Source organism: Euleptes europaea, chromosome 7, assembly GCF_029931775.1.
Source record: "Euleptes europaea isolate rEulEur1 chromosome 7, rEulEur1.hap1, whole genome shotgun sequence".
In the NCBI taxonomy this organism is placed as follows: Eukaryota; Metazoa; Chordata; class Lepidosauria; order Squamata; family Sphaerodactylidae; genus Euleptes; species Euleptes europaea.
In genome coordinates, this window is record NC_079318.1 from 99,565,659 (window position 1) to 99,577,860 (window position 12,202).

The window sequence follows — 12,202 nt, forward strand, 5'->3', positions numbered from 1 at the left end:
TGAACTATTTTGGAGAGCGTCCTTGGCTGCATGTTGGGTGTCTGTTTCAGGGTTTTGATCTTGGGTTAATGGTTTTGCACCGCTGTGCTTTGAAACGTCGCTGGGAGGTGCCTCGAAGCCAGAACGCAAAGGAAGAGCGCGAGGCCGACTCCCAGCAACTGGGTTTCTCTGGCTGCCTTTCACAGGGACAGTTCAGTCGCAGAGGAACAAACGGAGCTGCTCTCTCTCTTGGCCACCGCCTGCCTGCTCTCTGAGGGAGCTGCTAGGGTTGCCAATCTCCAGGTAGAGCCTGGCGTTCTGGAATTACAAGTGATCACCAGACCACAGAGATCATTTCCTTTCGGGAAAGAAGAAGAAGAAGAAGAAGAAGAAGAAGAAGAAGAAGAAGAAGAAGAAGAAGAAGAAGAAGAAGAAGAAGAAGAAGAAGAAGAAGAGAAGGGGGAGGAGGAGTTGGTTTTTATATGCTGACTTTCTCTACCTTTTAAGGAGAATCAAACTGGCTTACAATCCCCTTCCCTTCCCCTCCCTACAACAGGCACCCTGTGAGGTAGGTGGGGCTGAGAGAGCTCTGAGAGAACCGTGACTAGCCCAAGGTCACCCAGCCGGCTTCATGTGGAGGAGTGGGAAAACAAATCCCCCACTCCTACTTCTGTCCCTCAAAGAAGTAGTCCTCCTCAATCCGAATCTCAGGAGGTTCTGACATCCTGGGATGGAACTGAGGATATGCCAGTGCTTCTTAATAATACTATGAATACGAAAGGTGTGTTGGTTGACTATCTATCCCTTTAGAACATAAACACGGACTTACCTGTTGAACTCTCGGGTTCGCTTTCACCTCCGTTGGGGGTTGGGTTTTTGCGCTATTGCGCTCATTATGTGTATGTGTGTGTTAAGTGCCGTCAAGTCACTTCCGACTCATGGCGACCCTATGAATGAAAGTCCTCCAAAATGTCCTCTCTTTGACAGCCTTGCTCAGATCTTGCAAACTGAAGGCTGTGGCTTCCTTTATTGAGTCAATCCATCAATCCATCATTATCTGTATACTGTATGTAATTTGTTTTCTTGCCACATTGGTTGCCGTCCATTGTGAATATAGCTCATAAGACTTTATAGCCTAGTGTTGGCTTGATAACTTGATAACTTGCACAACACTGATTTGTTTGATTTTGTTCACCGCCGCTCTGATCAAGCAGAGCTCTTCTGATATTCTGATATTCTTGTGAGGAAGACACACGACTGGGGACGGCCGTAAAAGCACTTCAACGTTTGGTGCTGGCAGCTTTTGGGATGGTTTCCACCGCAACCGCCTAAACCTTGGAGGCTTTTTCCTGCCAACAGATGACAACCACTTGGAATCTGAGCAATAAGCCTTTGGAAAGTGAAGCGAGTATGACCCCTAGTGGCTGCTCCTGGTAGTACTGTGTGCCGGAGAGAGAGAAAAAGACTCCTTTTGAAACGGGATGGTTTGCAAACATCCCACCTTTTCAGCAATTACTTGTTGCAAAGAGACCGTGCCATGGAACCCCAGCTCGTTGCAAGGCATTCTGGGATACAGGCAGTGGGGGCCTTGTGTGAAAGGGGAGCATACCAAGGGTTGCCAACCTCCAGGTGGTGCTGAGATAAATATACACAAGTACTAAAAAAAGTCTAGCTGAGATAAAGATAGTACAGGCTCTCAATTGATTGCAAAATGCATGTATTGACAAATAAAGAAGTGCAGGTGCTCTAAATGTGATAAAGGAAACTTATCAATTCTAAAAGTAAATTCTGTACAAAGGTAGCTGTAGCTGCTGCAAGCAACAACGAGGATATAAATATGGAAATAGATATTCTCTTTTGCATATAATGAAAAAATGACTCTTATAGTCTTAATCAAAGTCCAACAGCTATATAGCTTAGTCTCTTATTCCATAGCATGAGGCAGAAGAGGGAGATTAAGGTCGGAACGCCGTCCGGATGCCGTGCGTTTTCACCGCCGCAGAGGGCGGCTTCTTCAGCTCTCCGTGTGCTGGGAGACGGAACTCCTTAAGTTGTTCAAGCAATGCTTAAAATCTAGAAAATAAATTCAATTCAATTCTCAGCTTGTCACTGTTTGCTCCCTGTGGGATGCTCCGTGCTCTATCCCACACGGAGCATCCCACAGGGAGCAAACAGTGACAAGCTGAGAATTGAATTGAATTTATTGCCCCAGTGGCAAAGAGGGACCTGGCAACCCTAAGAATACCCAACAGGCCTGCTTCTGTGAACCTGCAGCAGTCCTTGTCTTGGGGTTGCGCTGCTGTTCGATGAACGTCTAGTGAGAACAGTACTGCTAACACCTACACAACACATACACATCCCTGGGGTTTCAACCCCAATGTGGCAAAAATTTTGATGATGACCCTGCAAAGGCTTCTGGGCCCTGGCTTTGCACAGCAGGGAGAGGAGCTTGAGAGAGGGACTGGCCAAACTGACAACTGGGGTTGCCAAGTCCGTGTTGAGAAGTTCCTGGAGATTGGGGGTGTGGACCCTGCGGAGGGCAGGGTTTGGGGAAGAAGAAGAAGAGGAGGAGGAGGAGGAGGAGTTGGTTTTTATATGCCGACTTTTTCTAACCCTTAAGGGAGAATCAAACTGGCTTACAATCACCTTCCCTTCCCCTCCCCACAACAGACACCCTGTGAGGTGGGTGGGACTGAGAGAGTATGACTAGCCCAAAATCACCCAGCTGGCTTCATGTGGAGGGGTGGGGAAACAAATACGGTTCACCAGATTAGCTTCTGCCGCTCATGTGGAGGAGTGGGGAATCAAACCTGGTTCTCCAGATCAACCACTCCAAACCACCTCTCTTAACCACTACACCACACTGGAGAGGAGCTATAACGCCACAGAGTCCACCCTTCAAAGCTATCTTCTTCTCCAGGGGAATGTCGGCTGGAGATCAGTTGTAATTCCAGGCAATCTCTGGAGGATGAACATAAGAACACAAGAAAGGCCCTGCTGGATCCGACCAAGGTCCCTCAAGTCCATCAGTCTGTTCACGCAGTGGCCAACCAGGGGCCTCTGGGAAGCCCACAAACAGGAAGCATTCTCCTGCCTGTGTTCCACAGCACCTCAGATAATAGGCCTGCTCCTCTGATCCTGGAGAGAATAGGTATGCATCATGTCTAGTATCTGTTTTGACTAGTAGCAACTCTACGGATGGAGCCTGTGCTGCAGAACCCAGAATCTTCTACAATTTGCTAGGATTCTGTGGCAGATGCAGTTGATTGATTGATTGATTGATTGATTGATTGATCAGTCGGTCGAAGTTGTTGTTTTATATGCTGACTTTTTCTACCCTTTAAGGAAGAATCAAACTGGTTTACAATTGCCTTGCCCTCTGCTCCCCAAAACAGACACACTGTAAGGTAGGTAGGGTTGAGAGAGTTCAGAGAGAACCGTGACTAGCCCAAGGTCACCCAGCAGGCTTCATGGGGAGGAGTGGGGAAACCAACTGGGTTCACCAGATTAGAGTCCAGTTACAGTTGCCAGCTCCAGGTTGACAAATTCCTGGAGATTTGCAGGTGGAGACTGGGAAGGAGGCAGGTTTGGGGGGGGGGAGGGGAGGGATCTCAGCAGGATATAATGCCATACAGTCCACCCTCCAAAGCTGCCATTTTCTCTAAGGGAACCTATCTGAGTCGTCTGGAGATAACTTGTAAGTCCAGGAGATCTCCAAGCCCTACCTGAAGGTTGGCAACCCTACAGATGAGTCAAAGAGTTCTCAGGCTTCTCCCAAGGGACTAGACCAATGGCCCTATGAGGAGCAGTTAAAACGCTCAGGGCTGTTTAACTTAGAAAGAAGGCAGTTAAGGGGAGACATGATAGAGGTCTATAAAATTATGCATGGTATAGAGTGAACAGGGAGAAGCTTTTCTCCCTCCCTCATAATACCAGAACACGGGGTCATCTGCTGAAGCTGGAGGGTGAGAGATTCAAAACAGAGAAAATGAAGTATTTCTTCACACAACGCATAGTGAAATTGTGGAACTCCCTGCCCCAGGATGTGGTGATGGCTGCCAGCTTGGAGGGCTTTAAGAGGGGAGTGGACATATTCATGGAGGAAAGGGGTATTCATGGCTATTAGTTAGAATGGATACTAGTCATGCTGCATACCTATTTTCTCTAGTATCAGAGGAGCATGCCTATTATATTGGGTGCGGTGGCACACAGGCAGGACGGTGCTGCTGCAGTCGTCTTGCTTGTGGGCTTCCTAGAGGCACCTGTTTGGCCACTGTGTGAACAGACTGCTGGACTTGATGGGCCTTGGTCTGATCCAGCAGGGCCTTTCTTGTGTTCTTAACAATGGGGGGGCATCTCTAATCAAAAGTGGGGGCAGAGTCCGTCTGTCCCCTCTCGGTGCAGTACCCAAGTGTGGCCACAAGAGGCCGTCCTCACCTTACTGTACGAAAAGCCTATCAAGCCCTGCTCAGATTCAGAAATGATGTGTTACAGTCAGGAGGGAAGGCAGCATGGTGTAGCCCAATCTCATCAGATCTCAGAAGCTAAGCAGGGTCAGCACCTGGATGGGAGACCACAGAGGAAGACTCTGCAGAGGAAGGCAATGGCCAACCACCTCTGTTTCTCACATGAGCACATGAACACACATGAAGCTGCCTTCCACTGAATCAGACCCTGGGTCCACCAAAGTCAGTATTGTCTACTCAGGCTGGCAGCAGCTCTCCGGGGTCTCAGGCGGAGGTCTTTCACATCACCTGCTTGCCTAGTCCATTTAACTGGAGATGCCGCGGATTAAACCTGGGACCTTCTGCATGCCGAGCAGATGCTCTACCACTGAGCCACAACCCCTCCCCTGCCTTGAAAGCTCCTTGCTGGGGTCACAATAAAGTCTGTTGCAACTTGACGGCACATACGTATGTATGACTGTCCTGACAAGCAAGGTAATGTAAGGCCACCAAGCCTGAATTGTGCCCCCCTAACCAGAGAAACAGACATGCACCAGGTCCTTAGGACATAAGAACAGCTGTGCTGAAACGGAATTATACAATCATAAGAGTTGGAAGTGGCCACATACAGGCAATCTAGTCCAACCCAATGCAAGATCAGCCGAGAGCATCCAGTGCTTCCTTGAGTCATAGAATGATAGAGTCGGAAGGAGCCACCAGGGTCATCTAGTCCAACCCCTTGCACAATGCAGGAAATTCACAACTACCTCCCACCACCACCCCCAGTGACCCCTACTCCATGCCCAGAAGATGGCAAAAAAAAAAAAACCCTTCCAAGATCCCTGGCCAATCTGGCCTGGAGGAAAATTGCTTCCTGACCCCAAAGTGGCGATCGGCATTACCCTGGGCATGCAAGAAATCATCACACACATAAGATCACATACACATAAGAACATAAGAGAAGCCCTGCTGGATCAGACCGAGGCCCATCAAGTCCAGCAGTCTGTTCACACGGCTGCCAACCAGGTGCGAGGAAGCCCACAAATAAGACTGCAGCAGCACCATCCTGCCTGTGCTCCACAGCACCTAATATATTCGGCATGCTCCTCCAATCATGGAGAGAAGAGGTATGCATCGTGGCTAGTATCCATTTTGACTAGTAGCCATGAATACCCCTCTTCTCCATGAATATGCCCACTCCCCTCTTAAAGCCTTCCAAGTTGGCAGCCATCACCACATCCTGGGGCAGGGAGTTCCACAATTTAACTATGTGTTGGGTGAAGAAAGACTTCCTCTTATCTGTTTGGAATCTCTCACCCTCCAGCTTCAGCAGATGACCCCGTGTTCTGGTATTATGAGAGAGGGAGAAAAGGTTCTCCCTGTCCGCTCTCTCCATCCCATGCATAATTTTATAGATCTCTGTCATGTCTCCCCTTAACCGCCTTCTTTCCAGGCTAAACAGCCCTAAGCGTTTTAACCACTCCTCATGGGGCAGTTGCTCTAGCCACCTAATCATTTTGGTTGCACATGAGCAGCCTATGGCCCTGATGCATTGCAGGCGAGTTCCCCGTTTCCCTTTATCAAGTGAAATGCTACTTTAAGAACCACACTGGCTGCATGGAACCGCCATCTTTCTCGCACTGAGAGGTGCATCTTTGAAAAGGATGGTAATGCAAAACCACTGTCAGCTGTCGGTGGCTGCAAACCCTAACTTCCACCTGCTCTTCATTTGTCAAACCTGAGCTTTCCAGGGTGCTCAAAAAGATGCTTCATGTGTAATTTTGCCATTATGGTGATTAGGCAAACTGCTCTGCAATTTGACAGGAGGTCCCTGAATCCCTACCCTTACGGATCTCGAGAAGACTCTCTTCCCGCTGGAGAGGAATGGCTTCTGCAAAATGGATGACATTAATTGAAAAATAACAGGCATTATCCACCAGACACGATTATTGTACTTCAAGCCCTCGCTGGGAACAATCGCCGCAGCAAGAGCCGTGATGTTGGCAAGCCGTGAAAATAATGACTGGGGGTTTTAAGAAATCGCAGGCAGCCACCGAGGGACGAGAGAGACATTCAGATCGCAGCTTCTGAGGTCTAGAATGAGTCTCTGCCGTCTCATGAATACGGCTCCCTGTCAGTGGAGATGATGCGCCACAGAGACTGACACGACAATCAATCAAGGGAACCAATTAGGTTTCCAAGCATTGCCAGATCTTTTTTTCAGAGCCTGCGGTGTCCCAAACCGCCTTGGGCAGGGGTCCCTAATGTGGTGGCCATGGGCCCCATGACACCCTCCAACACCATTCCTGGTTAGGGTTGCCAGGTCCCTCTTCGCCACCGGTGGGGGTTTCTTGGGCGGAGCCCGAGAAGAAGACGAAGAAGAAGAAGAAGAAAAGTTGGTTTTTATATGCCGACTTTCTCTACCACTTAAGGGAGATTCAATCCGGCTTACAATCACCTTCCCCTCCCCACAACAGACACCCTGTGAGGTAGTAGAGGCTGAGAGAGCTCCAAGAGAGCTGTGACTAACCCAAGGTTACCCAGCTGGCTTCATGTGGAGGGGTGGGGAAACCAACCCGGTTCACCAGATTAGAGTCCTCCGCTCATGTGGAGGAGTGGGGAATCAAACCCGGTTCTCCAGATTAGAGTCCACCGCCCCAAACCACTGCTCTTAACCACTACACCATGCTGGCTTTTGGAAAATGTTGTTGGTCACAACTACCTCCTCCCCACACCCCCAGTGACCCCTCCTCCATGCCCAGAAGATGGCCAAGATGCCCTCCCTCTCATCATCTGCTTAAGATCATAAAATCAGCATTGCTGACAGATGGCCATCTAGCCTCTTCTTAAAAACCCTGCAGGGAAGGAGAGCTCACCACCTCCTGAGGAAGCCTGTTCCACTGAGGAACCGCTCTTACCGTTAGAAAATTCTTCCTAATGTCTAGACGGAAACTCTTCTGATTTAATTTTAACCCGTTGGTTCTGGTCCGACCTTCTGGGGCAACAGAAAACAACTCGGCACCTGCCTCTCTATGACAGCCCCTCAAATACTTGGTTATCATATCACCCCTCAGTCTTTTCCTCTCCAGGCTAAACATTCCCAGCTCCTTCGACCTTTCCTCATTGGACTTGGTCTCCAGACCCCTCACCATCTTTGTTGCCCTCCTCTGGACACGTTCCAGCTTGTCTACATCTTTCTTAAATTGTGGTGCCCAAAACTGAACACAGTACTCTAGGTGAGGTCTAACCAGAGCAGAGTAAAGCGACACCATCACTTCGCGTGATCTGAACACTAAACTTCTGTTGATACAGCCCAAGATCGCATTTGCCTTTTTAGCTACTACATCACACTGTTGACTCATGTTCAATGAGGGCTGGACTAGATGGCCTCTATGGACACTTCCAAGTCTATGATTTAATTATTGACCAAAGAAGAAGCTACCATGATTGTCTTCCATGAAGATAATTCACAGTGGGTAGCCGTGTTAGTCTGTCTGCAGTAGTAGAAAAGAGCAAGAGTCCAGTAGTAACTTAGTTAGTCTTTAAGGTGCTACTGGACTCTTGCTCTTTTCTACTCATGATTGTCTTGCGCATGTTGAAAGCAAAGGGAAAGATTGGTGAAGAATGGAATAGAATGTGTAAACCAGAACGTGTATAAAATTCAGAAAAGGGGGACTGAGGAAGAAATTTGTCTTAGCCTGACTTTCCGGCTTGTTAACTCTGCTGAAGTCTACATTAGGGCTAGATGAAGAGATCACGTAGGCCAAAAAGGAACGTGCCGTGTTGAAGAGATAATGCTGGGGTAAGCTTACTAGAAAGAACTGGTTTGAAGCCGCCTGTAAGCCAGCTCCTGAGAAAGTTAGCGGAAAGTGGGTCAGGAACGGAAAAATGTTACTTTGAGGTTTGAGTTGTGCATGCTTATTGTTAAGTCCGCGAGGCGAGGACACTCGAGGTCGAGACGGAGTTCCAACAACGCGTTTATTGAAGAACAGAACAGAACTGGAGAACTCAGGGCAAACGGCCCTGCTTATATGCTCCCTAGTCCGGCCCGCACTACTCCCCCCCGATCCAGGAATTTTCCAAGCCAGAGCTGGCAACCCTAGCTGTAGTGTCTGCCTGCTTTTCTTCTTAGTTTCATATTTTTTTTCTTTGTGGCACCAACAGAGACAATTGATCGCGGATTAAATTTGCTAGGCCTACACACGCCCTTGTAGGTTAGAACAGAAGAACATAAGAAAAGCCCCGCTGGGTCAGATCCAGGCCCATCAAGTCCAGCAGTCTGTTCACACAGGGGCCAACCAGGTGCCTCTGGGAAGCCCACAAACAAGACAACTGCAGTTCCCTTTGGTGGCTTAAGCTGACATCTGAAGAAACGCTGGTCTCCTGGGAAGGGTAGCCAAGATGCCAGCAAGGTGCCACCTGCTTCTGTGCCCGGCCTGGCTTTATCCATGGAGGGTGGGGCTAACGGATCAAGGGAGGAAGCTCGGTTGACACTAGGACTGGCGCATCTTGCCAGGTACACACCACATCCCTTGAGAGGGATCAAGCATGCGCAAGCATTATACCAATTTATGCCAAACCTGCACATGAAGCCACCTGGGTGACCTTGGGCTAGTCACAGCTCTCTCAGCCCCACCTACCTCAAAGGGTGTCTGTTGTGGGGAGGGGAAGGAGATTGTAAGCCAGTAAGCCCTTAAGTGGTAGAGAAAGACGGAATATAAAAACCAACTCTTCCTACTCTTCCTCCTCCTCCTCTCCTCCTCCTCCTCCTCCTCTTCTTCTTCTTCTTCTTCTTCTTCTAGGCAACAGAAAACAGAGGTGGTTTGCCATTGCTTACCTCAGTGTAGCAACCATGGGCAATGGTCCCCCATCCAAGTACTAACTGTGGCTGCTTAGTGTGAGATCTGACAAGAGATCAACAAGGATAAATGCCGAGTTCTACATCTGGGTAACAAAAATGAGGGACACGCATACTGGATGGGGCTACAGGTGGACTGTGGAGGGGAGGGGCTGTGGCTAAGTGGTAGAGCATCTGCTTGGCATGCAGAAAGTCCCAGGTTCAATCCCCAGCATCTCCAGTTAAAGGGACCAGGCAAGTAGGTGATGTGAAAGACCTCAGTCTGAGACCCTGGAGAGCCGCTGCCTGTCTGAGTAGACAATACTGACTTGGATGGACCCACGGTCTGATTCAGTACAAGCCAGCTTCATGTGAAGGGTTATAGCTCAGTGGTAGAGCATCTGCTTGGCATGCAGAAGGTCCCAGGTTCAATCCCCGGCATCTCCAGTTAAAGGGACCAGGCAAGTAGGTGATGTGAAAGACCTCTGCCTGGGACCCTGGAGAGCCGCTGCCTGTCTGAGTAGACAATACTGACTTTGATGGACCTCGATGGTCTGATTCAGTATAAGGCAGCTTCATGTGTTCATGTGTCAATACGAGCAGGCAGTGTGATGCAGTGACAAAAAAAAAGCTTATGCAATCTTGGGGGTGCTTCAACAGAGGCATAACATCCAAATCGCAAGATGTCATAGTTCCACTGTACACGGCATTGGTCAGGCCGCACCTGGAGTTCTGGGTGCAGTTCTGGAAGCCTCACTTCAAAAAGGACGTGGACCGAATCAACCGGGTGCAGAGGAGAGTGCCAAGGATGATCAGAGGCCTGGAGACCAAGCCCTACCAGGAAAGGCTGAGGGAGTTGGGAATGTTTACTGTAAAAGGTTTTTACAGTAAGAGATGTTCCACAGTGGAGTCGACTCCCTAGGGAGGTGGTGAGCTTCCCCCTCCCTGGCAGTCTTTAAGCAGAAGCTGGACAAGCACATGTCAGGGATGCTCTAGGCTGTTCCTGCATTAAGCAGGGGGTTGGACTAGATGGCCTCTATGACCCCTTCCAACTCTATGATTCTATGATTCTAAGATCACAGAATCTCAGATCCCTGGCACCACTAAATCCTTTTTGTCTCACATGGAACAGACAATGTAACGTAAGACATTTTGGTTTGCGGATAACCATTCTTCTTTCTTCACTAATACTTTGTTTTCATGTATGCACAAAGGAAAATTAAAATAAAGTTTTAAAAATTAAGTTAAATTAAACCAAGGGACGCCAGGGAGCAACAAGGGAGCCCATCTTGGGGAGAAGGGTGGGTGAAGAAGAGACATCACTTTGAAAGAAGAGCGACTCCTTCCCTTATGATGGACACACACATACAGCTCCTTCTCCCCACAGGTATGTCCCCCACCCCACCCCCCACCCCATCCAGTCTCTTTGTTTCAAGGTACTCTGCACTGCTCAGCTGCCGGTCTGTTTTTTCCTGTCTGCTTCCCAGTTTCCGCCCAGAAGGGAACTCCATCAGGAAAGAGGCTCCGGTGCCGGCTGGACACATTTTCCTCTTGGATGGCTGCCACTGGGCAGACTGGTGATTGTTCTGCCTCTGTGGAAGACCTGGGGTTGCCAACCTCCAGGTAGTAGCTGGAGATCTCCTGCTATTACAATTGATCTCCAGCCAATAGAGATTAGTTCGCCTGGAGAAAATGGCCTCTTTGGCTATTTGACTCTATGTCATTGAAGACCCTCCCCTCCCCAAACCTCGCCATCCTGAGGCTCCACCCCAAACGCCTCCTGCCGATGGCGAAGAGGGGCCTAGCAACCATAGGAACACCCCTCTCCCTGATATGGCAAAAGAGCTTTTCTCTGCCCTGAAAATGACTACAAAAGGTATATATACATATGTTGTGGGGAGGGGAAGGTGATTGTAAGCTGGTTTGAGTCTTCTTTAGTGGTAGAGAAAGTTGGCATATAAAAGCCAACTCTTCTTCTTCATACTTTTGCAGCATCTCTATATCAGGAATGACTGAAAGATTAATGCCACTTATGCATGGGAAGTTTGCGTCACGATCACTGCCAGCCTATTCCAGGGCTTTGTTGGAATTCTGCATCATTTTTCTGACCTTTAGGAGCCACTTGGATCTCCCCCCCCCCCCGAGTTTGTCCAGCGTTTTCTGGATGCTGTTTTACCACGTAGAGCCCAGATCAATTGCGATTCCTATGCATAGTTTTAACTTCGGGTTTGTCTCCCCGTGCCCACATTCTCGCTTCTCTCCTCCCTCCCTCCCAGCCCTCATCCAACCCCTCCCCTTGCAGCCCCTCAGTCATCTTTTCTTTGCTCTACCAATATGTAAAGAGGGGAGTGGTATCTGAACATAAACCAACAGAATCATAGAATCCTAGAGTTGGAAGGGACCACCAGGGTCATCTAGTCCAACCTCCTGCACAATGCAGGAAATTCCAAACTACCTCCCCACCCACACACCCAGTGACCCCTACTCCATGCCCAGAAGATGGCCAAGATGCCCTCCCTCTCATGAACTGCCTACGGTCATAGAATCAGCACTGCTGACAGATGGCCATCTAGCCTCTGCATAGAAACCTCCAGGGAAGGAGAGCTCACCACCTCCCGAGGAAGCCTGTTCCACTGAGGAACCGCTCCAACTGTTAGAAAATTCTTCCTAATGTTAGAAACCAATGCCCCTATACAAATATGAATCTATTGTATAGACAATCATTAATGGTTAACTCCATTACATGTATAAGCTTTTATACAGACATTGTAACATAAATACAAAAGGAAAAATCGCGAAACCTTGTCAAAAAGCTTATGTATTTATGTTACAATGTCTGTATAAAAGCTTATACATCTAATGGAGTTAACCATTAATGAATGTATACAAAATAGACTCATATTTGTATCTTTTCTTTGCGACCGGCAGAATCTTTGCTTTT

General features: G+C 48.6%; 1 non-coding gene across 1 annotated transcript; it reads left to right on the top strand.

Annotated features, from left to right (window-relative positions):
- The first annotated feature begins 2,252 nt into the window (after positions 1-2,252).
- Positions 2,253-2,378, top strand: LOC130481286 (U4atac minor spliceosomal RNA). The gene has a single exon (XR_008933471.1). It is a non-coding gene; the product is annotated as a U4atac minor spliceosomal RNA (small nuclear RNA).
- The last annotated feature ends 9,824 nt before the right edge of the window (positions 2,379-12,202 follow it).